Source organism: Ambystoma mexicanum, chromosome 3q (assembly GCF_040938575.1).
Source record: "Ambystoma mexicanum isolate Mex_15411 chromosome 3q, UKY_AmexF1_1, whole genome shotgun sequence".
Taxonomy (NCBI): Eukaryota; Metazoa; Chordata; class Amphibia; order Caudata; family Ambystomatidae; genus Ambystoma; species Ambystoma mexicanum.
The window spans coordinates 59521121-59527120 of NC_090926.1; the positions used below are offsets into that span (position 1 = coordinate 59521121).

The 6000-nt window shown below is 38.2% G+C and overlaps 1 protein-coding gene across 1 annotated transcript in view; it reads right to left on the bottom strand.

The window, feature by feature from the left end:
* LOC138582110 (E3 ubiquitin-protein ligase TRIM39-like) overlaps window positions 1-5344 on the bottom strand; it is a 473056-nt gene extending 467712 nt beyond the window's left edge. Inside the window, exon 1 of the mRNA XM_069653088.1 lies at window positions 5309-5344. The gene's annotated coding sequence lies outside the window, so the exon portion shown is untranslated. The remainder of the gene's footprint in view (window positions 1-5308) is intronic.
* Between the last annotated feature and the right edge of the window lie 656 nt (window positions 5345-6000).

Consider the following 6000-nt stretch of genomic DNA (forward strand, 5'->3'; position numbering starts at 1 on the left):
TTCTATTAAAATCAGCAGCACAAAAATAACCTAGATATGCACCTTTTTCCTCACACCCATGTTTGCCCTGTTCTTTTTAATGTGCCAAACAGCACTACTGATCAATTGTTTTAACATAGTTAACACTTTACACCACTCGTAACACAATTTTATTTAATCCATTTCCCACTACTCCTGCCTTCATTAATAACCTTGCTTACTAAAAGGTACTTCACCATTACTACATATACCCACTAACTTCTTTTCACAATTACAGGAAAGAAGATTACCAAAGACAGCTACCAGAAAAAATAACTTCACATCCTACAAATGTATATCACTATAGCATGTATATTTTTCTAATTGTAACAATGTACTTTCACTATACATTAGCCTACAGTATTCTTTTCGAATCAACATGTATTTCACTCTTACTGCAACATTCACATTTTCTATTCCCATCTAAACACCATTACAACAACCACGGTTTTCCTCAAAACATCATAAAGTCCCTACTTATTGCAATCACACCATTACTCTCTAACCGAAGCCCGTCACCACAGCATAAATTACTCTTGAAAAAAGGATTAGTTGAGACTGCTAAATAAAAATATTTTGATTAGCAATTCAACATATGTGATTAGCAAATTTGTATATCCTTACTCTCAATCAGGGCCAATGCAAGACATGTTTCCCCTTACGGTAGCAGTGGGCCTAGGGACCTTGCATCGCCCCTGGTGCTATAATTAGGAGGCCTTTTGTTGGACATGTGACCGGACCTTGCAAATTCAACAGGGCTTCTCATTAGTGCCTTCCAAATTGTCAATAGTCAACATTTCCCAGAGCTGCCTACGCCAACCGCATCACTCTGCCTAAATGCAAGAGGACCAAAGCTGGTGGCTCTAGTTTTCCAGTCACAGCTGCCAATAACTGGAATCTCCTCCCTCCCACCCTACGTGCTGTACTCTCCTTCTGGACTTTCGAAAGAACTCTAAAACACTGTTTGCCTGAAGGCTGGACACAGGCCCTTACCTGGTCTGAACTAATAAACTACGGAAACTTTTACTGAATTACTATTACACTGGGCTTATCCCAATGTCTGTCCATTTCTGAGTAACTGGTCATGTGCCAGTGCCTTAATGCTCTTGGGCTTCGTGCGCTATACAAAAAGTAAAAATGAACACAAACTTATCTATTGGCAGAGCCTTTAAATGGCAAGCTCCTTATTAGTAGTGGTTCATTGATGAACCATTGTTTCTGACAAGTGTGCACTTTCCGTTCACATGATATGCAGTAGCAAGCATGAGTCTGTCAAACAAGGATGACAAGAAGGCGACCTTATCATACAATATCTTATCAGTGACTATGTCAAACGTACATTAACCAAAATCAGATTTTTTTAGCTTAACATTACTTTGCGTTCTTGTAGTTTTCAATTCAAGAATTAGTAAATAAAGCTACAACCACAGTGTTGGTTCTCAACATGGATTTATATATTTTTCAGCTTGGAAGATGATTTTTTTGTAAGTTTCAAAACATCTCTACAAAACAGAGTGTTCTTTAAAACCAAAGTACTATTTCTAACAACGAAAGCTGGGAAGATATTTGGTTATGGACCTTATATTGCAGTCTCAAATCCCGGCTTCACAATTAAAGTGTGTGATCCTTGGCAAATCATTTGATCTCACAGAGCACCCACAAGCCATTCAGTTGACGTGTATGCTACACAAAATAGCTCACTCAAGGTACTGCTTCATATGTAATAATGGTAATGCCACTTGTTAACCTGCACAGCAAAGTGAATGGTCTCTTGGCTCACAGAGTATCCAAGGCTACATAGGAGCCCTTTGTCTGTGGTATCGCTTCCAGGATTTCAATCCATATGCAAATTAGGGGAAGCTTCATGTATTGCACAGCAGCATAAAATTATAAAGCGGTCAACTTTCAATAGAAAGCAAAGTTCACGTTTGTCAAGAGTAATGCCAGCATGCATATCCAGTTATCATCACATGCTTGGTTCAGACTACAGAATCTGGTAATATATGGGTTAGCCATAATCTTAGTTTTTGTTGCCGTCATTGAATTAAGATGGTAAAAAATACAATACCCACAACATAAAAGCCTACCATTTTTAAGGCCATTGCAGTCTGAGCGGAATATAAAGCTCAGCAAAGGTGGACCACGAAGAGAGGGTAATTAACCAATTGATTTAGGAAGCAAGATGTGTGAGAACGCAAGAAGAGCCTCTCAGAAGTGATGGAAGATGGGCAAGAGAGAAAGTGATAGGGTCGGATACATGAGAGAAAAGTGGACACAAGAGAAAAGTGTACAGAAAAGGGGGGGCGTTTTAAGGGGCGAAAGGTAGCAAATAAAATTATGAAACAGAAAAATGCTGGGGTTCAGTGGTGGAAGCAATGACAGATCAGAGAGAAGGGGCCAACTTGTTTAGTGCCATCTGCATCCCTCCCAATATTTACAGTGGAAGGCAGACAAGCTCCCAAACAGTCACCCTAATCTGCAGTTTCCATCAGCCAAAGTTCTCATTAAAAGTGAACTTTGGGGTCCTGCAGCCTGTATCTGATTTGTATAGGCCCTGTACGGTCCTGGTGCTTGGTACAAATAATAATAAAAGATGCTCACCTTCTCTGCAATTACATTGGACGTAGTGCAACATGATTTATAAAATTAAAAGCAATTAATCATTGTGTATTGAATTGCAATGCAATACAGATTATTTTAAGCTTTGCATGACACCTGCACACTCACTCCCTACCCAACTACACCTATCGTCCCACTACACAATCACACAGCACTCATCTCTAAAAATCACACCCACCCACAAAACATGCACATACATTCCACAACTTCAAATCCAAACTCTTCCCCCCCACCCCCAAACAGACAGAAGATAAGGTCTACTAAAAAGCAACTCTGTAGAAAAAGAAAGCAGATAAGAATAAAAGCAAGCTATATAGTCATCCACATTTAAAACCATGTATAGAAAACATTCAAACAAAAAGCTAGTAACCTCACTCAAAACTAAACCAGCAAAAAAAAAAAAAAAAAAAAAGCCCCTCTTCCAAAAATATGTACAAACCAAAGCAGACCTAATGAAACCAGCACTACAGCTACTAATGTTAACGTAGCCACAGTAAACCAACCCCCCCAAAAACATACATATATATATATATATTCCACCATAGAGTTATTCACAATCTTAGACAGCTGAAAAGTCACGATATCTCCTAAAAACTACAGCAGAAAAATAATCCTCAATTTGACAGCACATTACTAAAGAGAACATTTTCTTATATTGATTTTAAGCAGAATGAAACCACTAAAAATCAAAACATTACAGAAGGTACTTCTAAACATGCGCAATGTCAATATACATACCTTTTCAAACTCATGTGGAGGTGAATGATTCACAAGCAGCACATTCATTAGCCCACATTTCAGGGAATAAAGCACCATTACGCAATACGGAATCTTGTGCATAAACTATGCTATGCAAGAGTGCTGCTCTAGACCTAAAAAATTTAAATAACATTCTCCTACATGGAGCAGCCAAAGAACTCCTACAATAAATAGAGCACATCAAAAGTAAATACAAATTCAGTAACTTCAGAAAACATTGCGAAAACCTCAAACGCCAACCTAAAACACAAACAAAAATGAAATAGGTAAGTTGTAAAAACACATCTGCTGAAATAGCAGTCCAAGTAGGTCTCTGTTGTTGCAAAACAGAATGAGCACAAAAATAGTAGATATGGCAGACAGAGGACAATGAGGAATCACAATGGTTTCAATCATCTTTATATGTCGCAGCAGAAAACAAATACAAAATAAAACCCTTCAATAGTTTGTACGTACAGCAATACAATAGCTCGACAATAACCAAATGCCATCACTAATCATTCCCATACCAAAGGCTCTCCAACAACTTGACAAGTGCATTATAATCCAAACAAAACACCCATTTCAAGCTATAAAACGCCTTCAACCAAAAACAGTCAGATTGCCTCCATCATAGTTACTAAAAGCCATCCGTTGTAAGGTAGCATATTTGCCATTAGATCTTAAAGAAAATGTAGAAACTCTAGGTGTAAAACGACCAATAGATCAATCTTTAACTGTACTATTTAATGGTTTACCAACATTTGGCAACAACTTTGAGAAAAGTTAGACAAGCCCTACAACATCTGCAAGAAAACCATGAACACTACAAAGATATAAATAGAGGAAACCTTAAGAGAAACCACCCAAATACTTCCGATTCACCATCAACTGCGCAATTTGAAGCAACCAGACAATTTGAACGTGTAGATCCTGTTATTGCAGCCAACATTTTGGACAAGTATACAATTAACCCACTAGACCCCAAGACACCATTGAAAACTCATTAGAAACCTATCAAAAGCATCAAGCCAAAGGATCCCCAATGAGCATATGGGGAATTAAGTGTAGAAGCACATTCTTTTCCTCTACTTTCCTGCAGGGAAAAGGCAGAAAATATGATCAAGGATCCACACAAATTAGTGCATCAGAATATCGCTCTTTACAAATGTATTCTGAAGACCCCAGATTCAGACAAAAGAATACATTTTCCACCTCCTGTTCGAAAATAACTAGCAACTCTGTATTGGAGTTGCACACACATTAAAAACAGGCTCTAATTAAAACATGTATGCTGTCCAACTGCTTCAAACGATAGACAAAAATTATGTTTTGCAGTCAAGTATCACAAATATCTTGGCAGACATGCGTGGTACAAAAGAATACTGGTTCCGATGTACATTGTATGATAAGGAACCTAGGCGCACCCACACGATTTGTTACTTTAGGTTGTGCAGAGTACGCACGGGATGACTTGCACGACTTCTTACGCATTGCAAACCAAAATAAAGATGGAATAGATTGAGAACTCTGGTACATTGACGGGGTCAAGAGAACAATGTACTTTCACCATCGCTTCATTGCCGTGCTGCACTTAATCAACAATAAAACTACCCCTCCACTTTGAGAAGTGCAACGCTTCTTTTGGAGAAAAGAATATCAATCCAGAGGAGCACCACACATCCACATGCTCGTGTACATAAAAGACGCTCCCACATTTGGCCATGACAGTGATGCAACCGTTTGTTCATTGAAAAATACATTACCTGCATCATCCCTTCAGAACCCACACATAGCTACCTACGTACACAAGCTTCCAAAAACATAAGTGCCAAATACTGCTGACGTACATATTAAAACAAAAAGGTAAATACTATAACAAACATCGCTTTGGATTCCCTAGACCAGTTCGCAAAAAAGGACAAATAAATACCTTGATGTCTTCTGTTTGATACGTGTAAAAGGCAAATCCCCTAAAAAAAACACATACAACATTAAGAGGCACGAAGGATCCAAGTACAAAGGTTACAATGCAATTATTGCCCTCTTGTGGAATGCAAACAAACAATACATTGCAGACAATTCCACTGCAGTTGCAAGATAAGTCACAGCCTAGCTCATCAAAGCTGAGATAACGGAGCTAAAAGACCTCTGGGATTACATATCATTTGACAAAACACTGTCACTAAAATTGTATAGCTTAGGTATAAAAATGCTCCCATAGAGAATGCGGATGCTATGAAGCTGCAGACCGTTTAACAGAACCAGTGTCAACTTGTGAAGGAAGCCTAATGAAACTTACCAAACCCAGCCTAATTAATCAAATAGTTAACATTTAAATCTCTGCAACAGAGAACTTTAAGCCCTACTGCAACTTTTTAAACATTGGAGAAAAGGAGAAGCAGCAATGACTCATTTGAAGCGGCATTCAAAGCAAATGAAAGGTGTATAACAAATGTCAATTTCAAACAATATAAATACAATTAACGCCAAGAGGAAGAAATGGAAGCGCAACTAGATAAAGATTCTGATGGCAGTGAACCTAGTCTTACAGGAAGCAAAGACCAACTTCTAAATGAAGCAGAAATAGCTATGGCGAAGGTAGAAAATACCAGGTATCAATCT